This window comes from Varanus komodoensis, unplaced genomic scaffold (genome assembly GCF_004798865.1).
Source record: "Varanus komodoensis strain SLA01 unplaced genomic scaffold, ASM479886v1 scaffold34_1, whole genome shotgun sequence".
Taxonomy (NCBI): domain Eukaryota; kingdom Metazoa; phylum Chordata; class Lepidosauria; order Squamata; family Varanidae; genus Varanus; species Varanus komodoensis.
This window is the reverse complement of record NW_025335854.1, coordinates 7,291,314-7,309,843: the sequence shown is the minus strand read 5'-3', so window position 1 is coordinate 7,309,843 and position 18,530 is coordinate 7,291,314.

Here is an 18,530-nt window from a genome sequence, read left to right as displayed (position 1 = left end):
TATTCTTGGTGAACAATTCTGTGTTGTCTGGACTTTTGCATGATATAAGTGAAAGTGGGTTAAGGAAAGATGTCCTATTTCCATAGAAGCAAATGAGTGAAATTTCATATCTGTGTCTCACAAGGCACTGCAGAGAAATATATGTGCTTCTCAAGCATTATTTATTTATTTTATATTCTGCCTTTTTTTCCTTCCAAAGAACTCAAGGTAGCTTGCTCAATTCTCTTGGTCCTCTCAATCTTAGCCTTGCAACAACAACCCTGTGAGGTAGGTTGGCTTGAGAGGCAGTGACCGGCCCAAAGTCACCCAGTGGGCTCCATGGCTGAGCGGGGACCAGAACCTGGATCTCCTGATCCCGATCCTGCACTCTCAACCATTATATAGCACTGGCTCCATTCAGGCAAGTTAATCATGAGGTAGGATATTTCTCCAGAAATCATTGATTCATTTCCCTCTATATCGCCACCATTAGAAAGCATACTTACTTGTATGCTGCAAAGGGGTCTTTTTAGTCTGGTCACTAATATCCTTCCAGTGTGTGTGAGACTCCACATGATAATTTAGGTTTTAAGATTGTCCTGGAAATGAAAATGCTGCTCTTTGCAAAAGACATCTTTGAAACGTTGCTGTTCCCCCCTCTTGGCATAGTTATTCCACTGCATGGTATTGATTGTGTGTGTGTGTGTGTGTGTGTGTGTGTGTGTGTGAGAGAGAGAGAGAGAGAGAGAGAGAGCGAGAGCGAGAGCGAGAGCAAGAGAGAGAGAGAGAGAGAGATGCTGAGACTTTCAAACATATTGTAAAATATTTTCTCTGCTGAGATAGCTAATTTCATCTGGACAGAAGGGCTTTTGTCTTTTTTTGTTGTGGTGTAATGCCAAGTGTAGTGTTTCTGTACCAAACAGAATTTGGGCTGCTCTGCAGCTTGGCAGCTGTTTTCACTGGCGTACCTATTGTAACAGGAAACATTTGTCACGATGCTTTCATGGAGCAGCTTTGCTAGCAATTTTGGACTGTGATAGACTCTGTAGGTAATTAGGAAAGAGCTTCACTTGCAATGAAGTTAAAGGCAACCAGTCAAACTCATTAAACCGAATGGAATGACAACTAAGATTCAGACCTTCTCCTCGTAGCACATGTCCCAACATGCAGGGCATATTTCGAATTCAGAGAGAGCTGGAACTCCACCATCCAGGCCTTTGGAGACAAGAGGCCTGCGAAAAGCGTCCTGTGGCAGGCGGGGCTGAGGGAGGGGGTGCCAACCCAGCTGCAGCCTGGAGTTAAGCCCCCCACCCTTCTTCTCCAACTGGTCACACTAGAGACAAATGCAGCAGTTTCCCAGCCATGTCCCCGCATCTTGCAACGTGGGTGCGGGAGGACAACTGGCTGCCACTGACTTGGGCTTGTGTAATCTGATCCTGATAACAAGGTGCTTGAAGGACCCAAAGGGAGCTGTCGAGCAGCCTTCCCCAACCTGGGGGCCTTCAGAGGCCTTTGCACCTCAGCTGCCAGAATTCTCCTCCAGCAGGGCCATTGACGGGGAATTCTGGGTGTTGCGGGCCAAGCGTGTCTGGGAGGTTGGGGAAGACTGCTCTAGAATATGGAACCCCCAGTGGCCTTCACATACCCTGCTCCCTCACCACACCATTTTCTGGAGAACATCAGAATTGGTGGACCGAAAAGGCCCCTGTGGCAACCTTGCACCCCAAGCCATTTCAGTGAAAGGGGGTCCAAGCATCTTCCTCTGAATGCCAAGAGGATATTTGCAGGCTGCGATCCTCTACGCATCTGCCTGGGAGGAAGTATCCTTGATCCCAGTGGGTCTTACCTCTGAGGAGACCCATGTAGGATTGCACGGCAAGGGCTTAAGCTGAGAGCTAGAAAATAGCTTTTGTTTCCTCTGAGCGATTCAGACTGAGGACGATCGAAAAGGAAAGAACCTGCAATATGTCTGAGCGAGCCTGCAGGAAAGAACGCCTGCAGCTGGCTCCGTGGAGCCCTTGCTCTCCTGCCTAAGGATTCTGCCTCTCTCGGCACCTTGCAGCACTCTCGGAGCGATCGTGTTTCACTTCATAGGTAAGTGAAACACATTTGTGTTTCCCCTCTGCACTGCTCTTCCCTTCAAAAGCTCCAAGCAGCCTTTAAGAGCCTTCTAACAGGCCCACCCACCCGCTACTCACTCGGCTCAAGTGCTCGCAGACCTTTGCACGTCGCCTGGTCCAGCAAGATCTGGTCTCCTACACTCTCAGGAAGCCTGGCTAATGGGAGGTACAGAAATCTAGCCAGGTAACCCTCTTGTAAGAGATGCTGGCAGCAGTTTGAAGTGTCCTGGGTAAGCAACATGGGGTGCTTCGGAGCTGTCCATGTCAGATCACTCCAAAATGTTCTGAGCAGCTGCTTTTAAATTGATACAGAAAACGAGAGGTCAGGGAGAAGAGGGTTGTTTTTCTCTTTCTTCTTTCTTTCCCGCTGCCTACAGTGCCATAAACCTCCTAGGCAGGAACAGCATAACTCAGTTTCCAGTTGTCTCCCCAGTAAGTGATGGCTCTAATAAAAGCAGTTACTGGGCAAAATCATTCAGAAGGCGCATCCTGCCATTGTCAGCTTGCAATGTGTTGTACTTTTCAACTAGCCCAGTGTTCATTTCGAAGAATAGGAATGCAATAGGGGCATACAGTCTCCCCTCCGCCCCCCACACACACACTCTCTCTGCCCCCCATTCCCATCTGAGTCCCTCTTTTGCAGAACTGGGGTTCTCACCAAGTCGCTTCACCATTTCAAGGTCAGATTCCTCAGTTTTAATGGTTTGCTCCTGAGATGAAATATTTAAACTGGCTCCGTTACTGCCTCTTCCTTGAAAGTATGTTTCATGCTTCATTTAGCAGTGATGTTAAAAGATTTCATGGCATATTTTTCCTTTCCACTCAGCTGGAAATCTGTGAAGGGTCTATGTGTGCAGTATGCACAAAGTTGTGCACAGATGTATTAATTTATGTGGTGAAAGTGCTAGCGGTACACACAAAAATGTGAAGTGACTGCCATGTTGTCCGTGATTCCCAGGAATGTTTAAACCCACCTCTGTGTGATACGATTCCAATGAAAACTTCCAGGCCCCCTTTCAAATATGAGAAGCCAGGAAAAGAAGTATTTACCACTAACTCATCAGCCCACTTCTCGCTTTTTTACTAGGATCAGCTATTTCAACAAGGAAAATGGAAGCGGTATTTTTCTTGAAGTACATAAGCACCTGAGAGTGTAATCCTTTGACCTTTGAAATCTTTCCAGGCAGGCATAGGAAAATTTGGCATCCTGGCTCTGTCCTCAGGAAAGTGCTGCAGGGTTGGAACCAATCATTGGGTGGCAAATTTACAATTAATATGGTTCTTCCCAGGCTGTCTGAAACTCTGAGGTCACAAGCATGTCTTTGGAGGCAGTGTGGGGAGCATTCCAAGGGGTGGGGAAGGGAGGAATTCCTTTTTGCCGGCATACAAGGAAACCCAGCAGGGCCTTAGCAACTGAGTTTCATCCTTGTGAAAACAGAGGTGCAAAACTTACCGATGTGTATTGTGTCTTTTGCCCCATTTTTCTAAGACGTTCCAGAGGTTCAGCACTTTCCCCAATACGGTTTCCTTTGGAAGCACTGTCACTGGAGGATAGTGGTGTTTTGAAATACTGGGGCTTATTTACAAATAGACAAGTTGAGTGTAGGTGGAGACAGACAGCTTAAACACCTGGAAAAGACAGATTAAACACCTGCTGCCTTCATACATCCAGAGAGAGAGAGCCAGACTCACTCACTCTGTTAGCATGCAGAACTCCAAACTCGTTTCCTTCTTATTTGGTGGTCTCAAGCCTGAATCAAAACAGCAGTTTCGTTTCTCTCGCATTTTCACATTTTAGTTGATTTATTCTAAATAGACAAACCAGCAGAACCTTACCTAAATCACATAGTTACTTTTAAATCAAACCTATGCACACTAATAGTCACCAACCAAAATGTTCCAACATACAGGTGTTCTCTAATAACTTCTCAACAATTTCATTCCAACATCGCAAAACTCTTAAATGTACTGATCTCCAAACCAAAGGGTTGTTCCATTTTATTTCCCTCTCAGTGCAGAGCTAGACTGCATTGTCTTTAGCTCTTCTCAGCCTTGAGAAGACTGAGGGGGGACATGATATCTCTCTGTAAGTACCTCAAAGGTTGTCTGAAAGAGGGAGGTCAAGATCGCTTCCTGCTGATGCCAGGGTGCAGGACACGGAACAATCTATTCAAGCTGCAACAACCCAGATTCAGGCTGGGCATCAGGAAAGGCTTCCTCACTGTCAGAGAAATACGGCAGTGGGACCAGCTGCCCGGAGAGGTGGGGGGCTCTCCCACACTGGAGACATTCAAGGGGAAACTGGGCAGCCACCTGAGTGGGATGGTGTGACCTAGTGTCCTGCAACAGCAGGGGGTGGACTGGATGGCCTTCACAGCCCCTTCCAGCTCCACTGTTCTATGGTTCTATGCGGAAAGTATGTTTCACTATTCATTCAGAGGACTAGCGGAGGAGCCAGCTATCTGAGATCTCTTGGGCAGCAATTTCCTCAATGGAAGATGCACCTGGCCACCTGGCCTGGACTCTGAGGGAAGTTCCAGCGGCCCTTCTAGCCCTGTGAATCCCCCTCTCCGTCCAAACCCCCAGGCCTGCAATGCTCAGGTAGTCGAATTCTGCATTCCATTTTGTTTGTGCAAAAGGGCCAAACCATGCCGCCGGGCAGCAAAGGGGTGCATTTCACACATGTGGTGAATCCTCCGTCAGTGGGGGTCTCCTCTGGTCCGTGACCCTGGGCCCACCTAGGAAGGGGCAGTCCCCCTTGCAGCTGGCAAGACCCTTAGGGTAGGAAAAAGGGCTCGGGGGAAGTGGTTGCAGGGGGCGTGGGGGTTCTCAGAAGGAAGCCCCCCCCCCCATTCACAGCTTGGCCCCGGCTCCCTTCGGATGTCTCCCATCCAGTTCCAGCTGGCTGAAGACGAGCACCGCTGCGGGGCTCCCAGATGTCACCCCTCCAGGCCAGCTGGTTCTTTACTGGACGTGGGGAAAGCGATTTAGCCCCCACCCAAGAATTTCTGGAAGGAACAGTTGCGTGCGGCCAAAAAAAGTTGCAGCTCAAACTGAGGTGATGGCAGCCCCGTCCCGCAAGTTAGAATGCGCAACCGAGCGATTTTGGTGCCCGAGACAGGGAATCTCTGGTGAGATGGGGGCCCCGTGCTTGGATGCCCTCACAGGTGTCTGGTTCTGGACAGCCCCACTCAAGGCTGGGGCTTCCTTGGTGGGATGGATCCATCTCCTACTTGGCCTCCTTCTCCTTTGGACTTTTTTAAAATTATATTTGTATGCAGTCCAATTACTAACGTCTCTGGATGGCTAACAGCATAAATAAATGGACGACCCACACTGGCTGCAATTAGTACAATACAATAATACAATTCAATATTAAACCTTATTAAAATTGGAGAGCCAGTGTGATGTCTTGGTTAAGAGCATGGGACTGGGACTCAGGCGATCCGGGTTCGAGTCCCCACTCAGCCATGGAGCCAACTGGGTGACTTTGGGCCTGTCACAGACTCTCAGCCCAACCTACCTCACAGGGTTGTTGTTGTGGGGATAAGATGGAGGAGGAGAGATGACGTAAGCTGCCTTGAGCCCTTTGTAGGAAAAAGGCAGGATATAAATAGTGATATAAATAAATAAATAAAATATTGATTAAATAAAAAGGTCTTAACCTGGTGCCGAAAAACATATAATGACGGCGCCAGGCGGACCTCTCTGGGGAGTGCATTCCACAGATGGGGCACCACCACAGAGAAGGCCCTCCTCTGGGTGCTCACCCTCCTAATATCCTTCAAGGAGGGTTCCCGGAGGAGGGCTTCTGCTGCCAATCTCAGGGGGCGGGAGGGCAAATAGGGAAAAAGGCGCTCCTTTAGGTATCCTGGTCCCAAGTCATTCCCTCCACGTTCCCTCAGCACTGGCCATGGTGGCTGGGGATGATGGAAGTTGCAGCCCAGAACATCCAGAGGCCCCCACCTGCCCACCCCTCTTCATAGCAGGGCGTGGGGCAGAGGTCTGTCTGGATACCCAGGGAGATGTCTGTGTGATTCGCAGCAGATCAGCAGAGATGGCTGACTGCCAAATATTCAACAATAGCAGTGACAAGATGGCTCACACCTTCCATAAATTACACTGCCGACATGGAGAAGGCTTGGGTGTAGAGGAAGTGAGCTCTCTACTCAGAGCAAAGTTCTGGGCTTAGAATGACTTAATTCCAGTTGCGTCAGGTTCTGGTTGGGAGCCGATCCCACCCCTGCTTGAGAGTTTTTGCAAACTCTGAACTAGATTGCTCATGATGCTTCCGAAAGAAGAGCAAGGAGAGAGAAGCCAGATGAATAATAAATGAACGATTTGGGGCTGTTGAAATCCTGCCTAGCTTGGCCTCCTTCTCAAGAACAAAATGCTTCATTATAGAGTAAAAAGCAGGTGGGCCTGGGGAACAATGGATGACAAAGACATGCAAAACTGCCTTGTGTGCCCTTAAACTTCGTCGCGGCTGGGGGCGGGGGGGTGGCCTGTCCGTGCATCTGTGCAGCTTCCAGCCAATGTACGAACTTCCGATGGAAAGGCCATATTAGCCTCGCAACAGAGGAGTTAAAGGGCTGCCGAGGATGCTCAGACGCCACAGAGAAGCCGACTTGCTTGCATGACAACCTCGTCGGTGGCAGATGCAGCTCCTGGACTGCCAGACCTCGAGCTGAAGGCAAGAGGTTTGCTGATACCGTGGCTGAGGATCTTCGGTCCCGCTGAATTTTCTGAGGACCAACAGGCTGACTGGCTGGCTTCCTGCACTGGAACAGGTCTGCTGCAGAAGCATTTCGTATATTTATTTATTTATACATTTGTATGCCGCCCAATAATCCAAACGGATTTTCCCGGTGGAGAAACATGGGCAAGCTAGTTGTAGATCCCCACTTGAAGGTGGCTAATTTTCTGAGGCTCTCCAAAGATGTGGACTGTGACTCCCATCATTCCCATAAAGGCCAAGCTGGCTGGGAACAATGGGAATTGTTGCCAGCTCCTCTGGAAGGTCCAAGCTGGGGAAGCCTGGTGTTGGAAGGCTCACAGAATGGGCCTGTGATTATACCACTGGAGGCAGGTGAAGTATTGAAAATAAGCATGCAAAGCTTAAATAAATAATCAAACTTTCTTAAGTCACTTACAGAAACCAGTTGAAGGGAGATTATATGAAGTTGCTGAAATGGTCCTAAGAAACTGTGACATTTTGAAATTTTGCAGTTGAAAGTCTCTGAATGTTTCATATATGCATTATTTCTTCCATAATCAGTGTTCTGTTGTATTGTTATCAAAGCGGGAACAACAATATTCATTAGGCTAACTGTCTCCAAAATATGTTAACATTTTCTGAGTAGCTGGAAGTACGGTATAATGGTTAGAACATTAGCCTGGGGATCTGGGCGCTCCAGGTTCTAGTCCCTGCTCAGTCAAGCAGCTCAGTGATCCTGGGCCAGTCTTACACTACCTTAGAGAGTTGTTGTGAGGACAACATGGAACGAAAGACACCCTCGTGAGCTGCCTTGACTCCCTTGCCAGAGGAAGGAAGCAGGGTATGGAAATAGTCTTGATAATGACAATACTTTCTTTTGCACGGTGTATGATTAGACAAAAACTGCACGATTGGAGAATCTTCCAGATAGTTTTTAACAAAACAGAAAAGTGGGAATTATTTAGGCTCTATCACTATCAGGCGTGGGAAAGATTAAAACTGCTTGTTTCTCAAACTGCATAGCAAAAACGAAGCTTCCTAGGTGTTCGTTGTTTCTTTGGGCAGTTTCCCTCCTAGGAGCAAAGGCAAAGCTTTGCAATGGATTTCTTGTCTGGTTTGCAACAGATTTCTTAACTTGTACCTGGATTTTCTATTCCTTTGCCTTTCCCCGTGTCCTTATTGCTCTTGTTGAGTTTCATCAGCTTTTATTTAACTGTGTTTCTCAGGAAAAGTGAGTTGCTCTGCAGATGCCTTCTGCTAAGCCTCCGTGTCTGAAAGAGACAGGAAATGATCGGGGATTTGGGAGAAATGGGCTGGTCAACCCGCCTTTCCTCATGGTGATCGGGGCGAAGCAAAGGGTCATTTTTGCAGATGCTTTTCTCAGCGCTGAAAGCTGCTCCCCACCTTTGAGTTCTGGCCATTTTCTCTACATCACCAGGAAAGGAATCCCTCTGCCTCGGATCGCTGAGGTTCCCATTCGCTGCCCTCTGCCTACGCCATCCTGATCGGCTGGCCTCACCCAGGCCCCCGGCTGAGGAAGCTTCATCCTCCCGCCAACCCAGCTCCATTCACCCCGTGGGATGGCCACGTATCACCACTCCAACGGGCCCTCTTGCACTGTGATGCCATGCGCTCCCTCTTGCAGTTTGCCGCTCCTTGCCGGCCTTTGGGCACGATCTTCATTGCCCCCGGCCAGGCACGCTGGGCTGGGGGGCCTCTGGAGGGGTTGCAAGCCGGTCCGTGGCAACCCGCTGCAATTCAGACCCAGCGGTGCTTGCCTCCTCCTCCTCCTGGACCTGCTGTTTCTCCTCCTGTTTCTTTGCCCCAGCGCTGTGAGCCCGGTTCACTGTTGCGAAACACCGGTTGAGCTGGCACAGCACGACAACCCATGCGTCCGGGAAGCCGCGTGCTGTGGACTGCTCGGGGAGCAACCCACAGGGCTCCCAGCAGGTGACCGGGCTCAGCACGGCCTCCCCCTCCTTTCCTTTCCAGTTGCTCTTGTGGGGCTCCTCATGGCACAACTTGTATCCCTCATCCCTGCTGCAAACACCCCACTTGATGTTCATTCGTTGCTCCTGTTGTTCTTCTGGTGTGTCAAAACCATGCAATGGGAGTCATTTTTTCAATGAAAATATCCATTATGTATTATTTATGTACTGGTTGGACTTTCACAGTTGCACTCATGGAGTCTTCATACATTGTCGTGCCTGGTAGCAAGTTTTTCCTCCATTTACTTCCCAACCTTGAACTCTACATATATCCCGCTGCCTAAACTAATGTTCAGATTTCCCAGAAAGCTAAAACAAACCTGAGAAGTAGCAGAACAGGATGGCTCGGCTCAGTGGCGTTCCCTACTCTGTGCGGCTCCATATATTCTGTCCCATCAGCTGCCTTCCTAGAGCAGGTGGATTTGCCATGGAATCCCCCTAATGCGTCCCAAAAGCAGCCACGAAAAGAGGGAGACCTGGAGAGTTTCCTTTCCAGACTGTCTGGGGACTCAGCGAAGTGTCAGAGAGGCCCAGGGCACTGTTCAGCACCGGGCTGGCTCCAGAAATCAGGGCATTGCAGCTCCGGGGAAGATCTTAAGTCTGCTCCATTGGGTGAATCCACTCACCACCTTTTGTTCTTTGCCGGTGCTTTCCAATGGACAGTCAGTGACTGACAGCTGTCAACTGTTTGCAATTTAGCCTTTATTCAGTCTGACAGCTTGACAGCTAGAGAGGATGAGGGCACAGACTGTACAAAGCTACCTATATGGGAAAGTTGTAAGAATGCCAAATGCAAAAGACTGGCGAATATATAAAAATGAAGATATTTGCACGTATTTTCAGGGAAGAAACAAAAAGCAAAAAGCGGGGCAAACCAGCACGATTGCTCCAAAGTGCCACTGGGGCATCGGTGGAAGGACTGTCCCTGGTCCTCACTAGTGACAGTGCAGGTGAGATGGCAGGTGATGCAAAGAATTTGGACACTCTTGCTAAGTGGCTTTCTAGCCCATTCCTGTAAGCTACTAACTGTAACCCAGGATTAAATTGCTCTGCCAGGTTCAGATGACACAGCAACCCACTGTGGGTTGAACAACCCCCAAAACAAGCCATGAGATGTCAGGGTGACTTGTTGCTTAAAAGTAAGCTGCCCTGTGGGAAACAAGCTGGGTTTGGGCTGCATGGAAGCCCACTGGGGCCAGTTACAGATTGAATACGTTTAACAATCTGATGTATTTGCAAAGAAGATAATGCTATTTTGGGTTGCATCAGTAGAAGTGTTGCTTCCAAATCACATGAAGTACTCGTCTGCCTTTTCTCAGCCCTGGTTAGACGTCATCTGGGCGTATAGTTTAAGAAAGATGCAGACAAGCTGGGAAGGGTTCAGAAGAGGGCAACAAGGATGATCCGGAGACTGGAAACAAAGCCCTTTGAGGAGAGATGGAAAGAACTGGGCCTATTTAGCCTCAGGAGGAGAAGATGAGGGGACTTACGATAGCACTTTTCAAGGACTTGAAAGACTGTCACAAAGAGAAGGGCCAGGTGATCTCCTTGATCCTCCCAGAGTGCAGGACATGAAATAAACGTGCTTAAGTTACAGGAAGCCAGATTCTGGCTGAACGTCAGGGTGAATTCCCTCACTGTTCGAGCAGGACAACGATGAAACCAATGAGCTAGGGATGTTCCTGACTGTAAGAGCAACGCAAGAAGGGAACCCGTGACCCAGGGAGGTGGTGTTCTCTCCCACACTGGCGCCTTTCCAGATGCAGCTGGACAGCCAGCGGGTGCTTCCACTTGGAGTCCTGCACTGAGCAGGGGGCCGGACCTGATGGCCCCTTCCGACTCTACTGCTCTAGGATGCTGTGCCCAACAGCAGATTGGCGTGCAGGGGCTTCATGAACCCCATCCATGGCACCGAACGGGATTTTAAAGTGACCAGTCCTATGCATCATTCAGATATTTTTCAGGAACAATTCCCAGTGCATCAAAGCTGCCTGCTCCAGCAGGGGATAAATGGGAGCGAAGGGATAATTGGCAGAGCCCTGGCATAACTCTGTACTCTAGATTGGTCTGCAAAGGTATTACACTCAAGAAGAGGGGGAAAGCCGGATGAAGAAAGAACTCTGCTGACAGCAGTCTTTAAATCCACAGGCCCATTCAAGAGAGAGTCGATGTTTCAATGGTAGCACAGCAAACTGGTGAGGAGAGCTTGCACACATGACCTTGACCACAGAGTCCAACATGCAGAAGAGATCTGAACTTTCTTGGTCTGCCTTGCATCGCTCATGTCCCTAAGCGCAGGCATTCAGGACCTGCACCACCCCTGGAGCTCGGGTATAATATTTGCGCCGGGTGTTCACACACAGACCTGAGCAGGACAGCAAACGCCCCACAGAAAATCCAGACATCAGCTGGGCAATTTGACCCAGGCAAGTGTTGGACTTCACACATTCGCATGGCGTTCAAACATCACACCCAGATGTGGGCGTCTGGCCTAGGAGGTGGACCAGCTGTGCCCAGAGGGGCAGGGCAAGGAGGCTGCACCAAGGAGAGTGCCAGCACCCGCCCTCTCTCTTTCCGAAATGCCCAGACAGGGTTGCGTTTGTGACATTGCACTGGGGAGAGAAGTAAGAGCTGCCTTCCTGCTCGGCAACATGCTTTGGATAGCTCAGAAAGTGCATATTTTCGGAGACTGGCCAACAGAAATGTCTCCTTTGGCATTTTTCCTCTCTCGTCCGCCTATCCAACCGAATCACGCTTTGCCTGTCTGAGCTGTACAGAGGCCTTTTTCTGGATGGAGAGCAGGAAATTCACAATGGTGCACAATCAGTTAGACCCAGACAGAGCATGTGCTCTTAGAACACATGAGTGAAGCATGTTTTATTCCAGGTCCATTTTAAGGAGTCTGATTTCATGCCAGGGGTACACAGTGTCCATTCCTTTTGCCTCCCTGCTCGTCTTCTCCAGATGGTCAACAGACAGAAGGCTTGAACGGGTCTGACTAATTCCTCCCCACCCGCCTCTTTTCTCATGCTGTAAAGTTTTCATTTGGTCAGTCAATTTCCTACCTCATTTTCCTCATTCCCTTTTTAGTTTCCTGTTCCATCTGTTAATAGCAACTAATAATACCTCTTGCCCAAGGGATATGCGAACCTTAATTAAAAAGTTTGAAAAAGCGTTTGAAGATATCTGAATGAGAGATTGGACACAAGGGCCTACAATTCCTCTTTGTGTGGTATTTGATCCCATCCCTAAGAATGGCAAATGGTGTTTTTTCAATCTTGTAGGAGCTGCTATCTGTAAACTGCAGGTGAAAGAAGCTAAGCACAATATCTGTGTTTTAAATACTTTTAAAAGAAAGTCCCAATTTTCTTTGATGGCTGTCGAGTTTGGCTCACAAAAAGTCCTGCAGCAGAGGATACAATGACTTATTTTCTTGACTATGGCACATTCAGCATCTCTTTTCGGGGGGCTGGTCAGCAGGTGACCTTTAAGAGGGGCTACAATGGCCCTATTGGGATAGAGACATCCCTGAGTAGCATGTTCCATCCATTGCCACCTCTTCTCCTCTCCCTTGTCCCTTGTCCCTTCTTCACATGCCAAAATTGAAGACTGGACTAATTCATCCCTGAGCTGGTTTGCATTGTGGGAGACTTTCTCCAGGAGTGAAATTTCCGATTGTGGTGCCAGATGCCACTTAAAAAACCCCTAAGACAGGTCCTGGGATCTGGGTGACTTTCTACCAGCCCAAGAACCTATCCTCATGGGGTTCACATGTGATAGCAAGCCCCCACCATGGCTTGAATTTTCAGAATGCAAAACGGCCAGCCCTGTAGGGTAACCCACCCAGGGTGGCTTGCCATGACAAGAAAGCCAGGTCATAATACACCTGGAGAAGGAGCCTGTGGCAACTAGAAGACAGGTCCAATGAATGTCACAACCCTTTTGGAGAGGTCATGCGTTGGGTACCCCCTATTTGATGCGGCTTTAGACAAATCAAAAACTTGAAACAAGAAAAAGATTGCATGAAGCAGCTGGTTGTGGGTCACCTTAAAAAACTTTTTAAGAGTGAGGCCAGGAGTTTCAGTTGATTTCTACTGAAAAGTGTTGTGTGTTTGGTGATCAGAAAGTCTGAGTTATTCACATGTGTTAAACATACGTGCCTGGTCTAGCCAGGGACTTTGCTATGCTTGGAAGGAAAGAACAGGAGCTTCAAGCTTGGAAATGTATAAGACAAAGCTTTATATATGGTGTTATCAAGTATAAGCCATTAGCATATGCAGCTATCAACATATGGAGAAAAGAGATGCTGCTGCTTCATTCTAGACAACAGGAAAATGATTTTCAGGGTACATGACAACACATGTGAAGTGCAAAGATTTCCAGCCTGAGAGCAGAGATTCAGAATAAGTTGCTACCCAATGACCCTGTGCTGACTTTCACTCCTTTGTGAACCAGAAGAAATAGTCCAGAAGAAAGAACTGAGCAGAGTGTTCCGGGCAGCTCTCTGTGGGTTTGTGAAGGGTTGTGGATTTGAGGACAGATGTAGAGAGAGGCAGTGCAACTCTGGACTCCACTATTTCAGTCCAGCTTTGTGAGAAGAGCAACGATATTTAGGAATGTTTTGCGGGGAAGAAATGTTGAGCTCAGCTTTAAAAATAACTGGGAAGGAATGACTTCAGGCAAAGAAGGTTTGTGAGAACAAAACTTTTCCCTCTTTTTCATGCCTCTAGGTGCTTGGAAAGGTGGAAAAGTATGAACCATCTCCTTTTATGGGAGTGCAATGTTTTGACAGCTGTCAAAACTCAGACTTACTATTAAAATGGTGATTTGACAGGTTTAGCCAGGGTTATTTTGACAGGAATGTGTATACACACACACACACACACACACACACGTCAAAATTAAACTTGATGAGACTATAGGTGGGACAGATGAACAAGCAATTCCTGCACAATGGAGACCAGCACGTTCCAGAGAAGAGGCCTCTGCCCAGCCCACTCCTTACTTTCCACGTACCATGAATTGTCATCAGCATTGCTTTCAATGTCAGGGAACAGGAACAATGAGCCATGCACACCCACGTGCAAACTAACAGCAGTTCACTCTACTACTCCTACCTTGTTCTGCCACAGGTATTGATCCACCCTGCCTCAGATGAAGGCAAGACAGGTGTGCAGTGGTTCTGGAAAAAAAGCCAGGAAAACGCCTCCTTCCTTCCTTCCTTCCTTCCTTCCTTCCTTCCTTCCTTCCTTCCTGAAACATCCCCTAAACATGCAAAGAAGGGAGCATTTTAGCCTCATAGAACAACAGCCCCCAACCCCTAATTTGGGACTGGGGGTGTTGAAGCTTTTGGGATCTATGCATTTCTTTTAGGAGAATCCCGAGAGCCATCAGCTGGAGCTAAATTGCAGCCCAGTGGCTCCAGGAGATGACCACACATTAAGGCATAAGCATAAGGTTGTAACTCCAGACTAGTTCAAGCTAGGAAAAAAATCCAGACCCGTTTTGCCCCTGTTGGCTTTGTTTTAGGTGCTTCGTTTAGGGACTTGTTACCATTGTTAGACAAGTGGGAATTTGAAGGAATTGCCCATTTATTGCAAATCATTCAAGCAACTACTGATTGAACTTCCTGCCTCTGCTTTACTGTACCTCTGTTTCCTGTAAGCTTTTAAGCTTGCCACATGTTCTGCATTTCACTTCTGCAGCTCTGTCACTTGGCAACAGCCTGGCTCCTTTCTAAACAAAGGCTGGGGACAGATTTTTGTAGCATTCAGTACAATCCTAGAAAGACCACCAGACTGGCAGTCCTGGAGTCTCCAAAGTGCTACCAACATTCTAACACTAGAAGATCTCAACTCCTTTTCAGGCTGTTTCGGGGTTCGGTGTGTTTCTTTTCATCTGAAAATGTAAATACTTCTGCATATTTACAAGGGTCCTGAGATACGTAGAAAAATGTTATCTTATTTTTTGGGTAGCAAAAGGATGAGAAGCGGTTTCACCTGGTCAGAACTCTCAGGAAAAAAATATTCAGTGGGTACTTAAGTTGCCCCCTAATTTGAAAGTTCCACTCCTTTTCTTCCTGCTTCTTTGATCTTATGCTATTTTAGCCTGCTGGCTGCTTGCAGGCCATTGCATTTATATTGCGCTTTTCCTAACTGCTCAAAGCAGGGCAGACACCAAGTGCATGATGCAACTTCTTTCCCCATGGAAAAGCCGACACCTGCAGCAAGAATCCGTGCTTTTCAAATTTCCCCACATGTCCGGAACGTGTAGTACAGCTTTGTACCCGTCACATCGGATTACATCCTCACGCATGGCTAGCTGCTCCTCCTGGCTTTCCCCTCCCTATCTGACTCGAACCCTCTCTTGGGATAGCCCATCACTAATTCATACCTTTCTCTTGCTCGGCTCTTTTCTCCAACCTCCTTTTTCCCCTGCCTTTTTAATAAACTCCTTGCCCTCTACCTGTCTATGCCTGTCCGAATAAAACCATCAGCAGTTCTTTGGTTAGGCTGACAGAAGAAAGCATCAAATATTGAGGAGCTACAACAAGGTGGAGTTGCACCAGTTTGCAGAAGTGCTGTTGTTTAGCTCCATCACTGCAGGATTCAGACATACTGACCTGGTTCAGGTGCCATGCTAAGCCAAGTTTGCTACTGTGATTGGGCAGGGCAGCTTAGGGTGATGTCTGAACCCAGAGCGCTTTTTTCAGCGTGGGTTGTTCTTCACAAACAAGCCACCCTGAGAACCCATGGCTTGTAGTCAGGTTGCTTAGGGTGGCTTGTTCTCAGGGGTCCTTTTCCAAGGTCCAAACCCAGTGAGGTGGTTGAGAGCAGCCATGGAACCGGCCAGGAGAACAGGAAGAGCTTGTGGCTGCCCCTCACCTCGCCCGTGCCACCTCCAGCGCTTCCCAGCAGCCTTCTCTGCCTCAGGATGGATGCTCAATCCATTTCCCCCCAGTGAAATCATCAAGAAAGGATCCTGGGAAGCGCCGTTTGCAACTTTCTATTTATTTGCAGCCCTGCACACAAAGCCTACCCCGAGGACGCTGGTGCAATTCCCCTTCTGTTTTTCAGCTCTGCCTTGACATTTACGCAGCGCCCCTCTTCTAGTGCCCTGCCTTGAACCGGGTGGGCAGCGATGGGCCTGCCTGGCTGTGAGGATCGCGTGGCTGCCCGTAATTGATCGCCCTCTGCAAAATCTCGGCAGGATGGGCAGCGGGTCCAGGCCTGCAAGCGTAATGAGCAGCCCCTTCGGACAGCACCTTGCCGCGCTTCGGCCTTCCCGGATGGTGATGCTGTGGCACTTTTCCGTTCGGGTGTTATCTTCGCATTGCATTTATACTTTGCGAGGAACCCAAGGCAGCTTGTAGTGTCCTCTTCCACTTCATGTTGCCCTCACAACAACAACCCTGCAAGGTAGGGCAGGCTTCAAATGAGTGTTTGGCCAAAGTCCCCCAGCTCCCCAGTCCAGCACGGGAACCAACACACCGCAGAAGCCCTCCGGCTGCACTTGTTTTCCTTCTCTCCTTCCCACCAGCATTTCTCTGACTGGGTCTTCCCAGCGGATGCTAACCATAAAGAGCTGAGTTTCTGCAGGAAGTTTCATGGGTGCTTCTCTTCTCCCATAGGCAAAACATGCATACCGTACACAATGTATTTATAAATGCCACACACAGCGGGACATTCAAAAAGGGCCAGAAATTCTGTGCCTATGTCTGTTTCCTACCTTTCCCAGGGGAAAAGATGGGTAGTTATGAAAGGCAAGAGCAGTTCAGGAAAAGCATTCAGTTACGCAGAGTGAGGGATGGAGGGATTCTGCCAGGCACAGTGACGAAGGATGCCTGAATCCAGTCCGGCAGCTCTTTCTGCAAAATGAGGTATGAATTAAATTAGCTGCTGGAGGACAGCTTCACAAGCCTGGCACATCTCTGTGCAGATACGCGGCTTCATCGGGGTGAGGTGGCTGTTTCCGTACGAAGTTGAGTTGATTTCATGGAGTGGGTGGAGAACTCTGGGTCATTCGGAGAGGATGCTTCTCTGGCCGTCCACTTGGAAGGAGGCAGCGCCTGATGCAGGGTGGCATGTTCGGAGGATGCTCGAAAAGTGGGGAGGGGGTGCAGCTGGCATCTGGAAATCCTTACCCTGAAGATCCACCCTGGGCAAGTTTTCTTCAGTCCCATTGTGTAGGACCTGTGCTGCAACACATGCAGCCTTTTCCAGAAACGGTGAACAGGTCGCCCCTGAGCTGCCTTCATCCGAACCTGCTTCTGTCCAACATGCGCGTGGGCCCCCCTTCTTTGCTTTCATGTCCTTCTTCCCCAGAAGGAGGCCCTTCTTCTCTGGGACCTCCATTCTCCACATCCCCCCGACAGCTGCCCGCAGGGACTGGGGCACCGGCCTCAGGTCCCCAGAGGGCTTATCACCAGCGCGTCTGTGTCTCTCAGCTTCTCCAGCTTGGCTTCATGAGCGAGACCCGGTTCCCTGTTGTGAGCCAGGAGCTCATGAGACCCAAACGCTCTGATATAGCAGCATAGGATGGGTTCTGTCTGCTCTTACCATTAGCTCTCATTTTACTGAAATTGTTTTAGATGCCTAAACTGCTTTACCTTTTGTCTATTGGACTTTCATGATGTTGCATCGTATCTGGATCATTCTACCTTGTACCTCTGTTTATTGTGTTTTGAGGAAGCTTCAGCTCTCGGGTGGTCTAGAAACGAATGTGCAGATGAACGAATGAAGCCATGTGGTACAACAGGTGAAAATTCCAGGGAGATGCTGTATTTTGCTTATACCAAAAACAGCCCTTTTCTTTCCGCCAAGGGGGGCTGCCCTGGTTTGGCTTCTGACACCCTTACACGCCGCAGAAGGGCTGAGGGTTGAGCTGGGTGCTGTCTGGCTCCGTTTTGCTTCGGCAGCATACAGAACCGACTTCCAGCAGAGGAAGGAGTTGCCTGTGCCCCCCTCTGACAGGTTCCTGACAGGCTGGAGATGCATGTAAACAACGATTTGAGAAGTGCTTGGGGCTGAGCCTCCAGCCCCCTTGGAGGTCTGACCTTGTTCTGCCCCAGTGCAGTTCTTTCCCTGAAAGAGCCCAGTGTTAAAAGGACTGTGGTGTCGATGGGATGCGTAAACAGCGGAACTACAATTGGCGCCACCACAAACTCCGGGCCGCGCCAGCATTTAAATGACCATTTCCGACAGTTTCCCCTCTGGCTGCACATCTGCAAGTCTAGCAATGCCTCTCCTGAGAGCTTCCCTCCCCTCCCTGTCTCCTTGCAGCACTTTGTACCTGTCACAGAAAACATGTTTTTAAAAACATGTACAAAAGACAGTACAAAAACTGAGGCAGTCCAGAGGAACCGAGAGGCTCTTGGTCCCCAGGGATTCAAGCTTTACCTTCTAGACAGCCCTGCTTGCCTGCGGGGTCACCAGACGCAAAAAAGAGCTCACCGGGGCCTTTGATTCCAGGCAAAGGAAAGGTTATGGCAAGCTTCTTTGCCAGCCCCTTGGAGATGACAGATGAATCGTGTCCTATAATATATCGGAATCAGATGTTAGGTGAAGTGGTGCTCACACAGGGGCTGCAGCAATCTGTTTCCATTTTCTGCTGTCAGCTTTTCATTTCCGATGAGCTGGGAATAAATTAGCAGCTCCTGGGGACAAGGAACCTCTGGCGGGAGAGAAGGCAGGAGAGAGCGCAGTCTGGAAACGAGCTCGGCTTCCC